Source organism: Brassica oleracea, chromosome C1 (assembly GCF_000695525.1).
Source record: "Brassica oleracea var. oleracea cultivar TO1000 chromosome C1, BOL, whole genome shotgun sequence".
Lineage (NCBI taxonomy): Eukaryota > Viridiplantae > Streptophyta > Magnoliopsida > Brassicales > Brassicaceae > Brassica > Brassica oleracea.
Window position 1 is genome coordinate 42,227 of NC_027748.1, and position 2,333 is coordinate 44,559.

Consider the following 2,333-nt stretch of genomic DNA (forward strand, 5'->3'; position numbering starts at 1 on the left):
TATTTTTAAATTTAATCAACTGAAAATAATATCCGTACAATTGTGTGAGTCAAATTCTAGTTTTATTGATGCATGTTATATATTAGTGCTGCATGTTTTAGGTAACATTTTAATGATGCACGTTTTTTAAAATCTCTATTATTAAAATTATGCACGTAAGGATAACTCATGAGTTTTCTTGGTTGATTAAATGACATTATGTACAAATTTATTTAAGGATATTTCATTAAGGTAACTGACAAAGACAAACAATAAAATATGAAGTTTAAATTCATTTAAGCATATTTCATTAATTTAACTGAAAAGATAAGTAATAAATTAGGTAGTTTTATTCGTTTTAGGATACTTCATAAATGCAACTGAAAAAGACAAGAAAAAAAAATAGAAAGTTTAATTAATGAAGTAAGAACATTTTTAAATGGGTACTTCTTTTTTAACAATATAGATGTACATTATCCCGCACATTGTGTACTTTCTCTCAGACAAAAATCACCAATCTATTTCATGCGGATTATCATCACACCTTTTGCTGGATTTGTCAGTTTCCGTACATCAACTAATACAAACTCTTTTGATACAATGAATCCGGTATACAAGAACTGGATAAACCTGGCTCACATAACTTATGATTTATGTAAATTAACCAAAACAGGGCTTATTCAAAAAGGTGTTTAAATATTCGAATTATTTGGTGATATTATTTTATAACTGATCTGACATTGTGTGTTAGAGGTTGAATCTTTAATATATCTATCTGGTACTTAATTGATCAACGAATAGATTAATTATACACTTGTACTCAGTACTCCCATATTTTGTTGCTCAATATGATATTATTTATGTCTACGTATAAAACCAGAGTGGATGGTTACTTTAGAACGACGACAATTCGCGGCTTCGCTGGCTTGAAAGAGGACCTTTGGTGAGCGTAAAGGGGCAACAGTCCACGTGGGATGAAATACAGCCACGTTCTGCCACGTCATCGACATTGGGACCCTACTGAAACACTAAATAATTAGTCATCTACTAATAATGATGACCGGTCAAAGCGGTTTATTCCTTTTCCGGCTGCCGCATCTTATTACCCTCTGGTCAACTCCTTCCCTATTTATCATCAACATGACCTATATTTTTTTAAATACCTAATCTCATTTCATGAACTTTTTTTGGGTGTTTAAACTAGTAGTCATCGTACTCTGGATCATTTATTCTTTCGTCGTCAAAAAAAATACTAGTAGTCATGTTCATGTATCTGTATATCTCTGATGAAAATGAAAATATTTATTTGTCGACGTCTAAACTCTCCCAATACAGCAGGCCTCATCCGGCATGGCTAATATTGCATTATATATTGCGAAGAACTGCTTAATAATAGTGGGTGCCTAATCGTATGGAAAATGCTATAGAATGTACAGTGCTGCACGTGTCTCCATTTATTTTACAATATTTTTAATTTGGGTCAATACAATATGCGTCTTTAATTATAGTTTTAGAGTATGTTGCTTCGAATTATTTGATGGAAAATATGGAACGCATTAATATAAGAGACCATATAGACATTTTTTATCATATACAAGCTGAGAAGTGAGCAGCCATGGACGTGTATTATTTAATTATATATGTATTTATAGTCTATTACACCACAACTTCTGATCATAAAATATATTGGCTACACACGTGAATAAAAAAAAATACTAAGAATATACATATACCATTATAGTGTTCCCGTAATTTGCCACTAGTTTACGTGCGTGTATTTGCTTAATCATATCCTAAGTAGTCAGCCGCCCCGCAAAATTAAAATAAGAAGATGATGTTTTCCAACTTATATGCATAATGTATTGCAAGACCTCAGTTTAATGCAAATGAGCTTAGTTTAGAGAGACGCTGTAGAAGCAGTCCTGTGTAGTATGTTGGTAGTTTAGGGAAAACGGCTTATTCATGCCCGCACTATGAAGTCAAGGAAAATACATACTCAAACAATATTAACGTGTCAAAACATTCTTAAACTAAATAGGAATTTGAATTGCATACCTAAACTCATAATAAATAGCTAAAACATGTCTCGTAACTGACACGTGTCAGTCCATTTTAAAATATATTGATTTATTTTTTTAAATTATTATCTTTTAGTTTTTGTCATTTTATTTGTTTGTAAAGTGACACAAATAAACCTTATTTATAATTTCAAAATTGGAAATAAATTTTAATATATGGTGATATATAAAATAGAAATATTTTTTATCAAATAAAATAGATTTAATAATATAAATATATTATTTTTATTATTATTTCATATTGAAATATTTGATACAAAAAATTTAAATAAATAG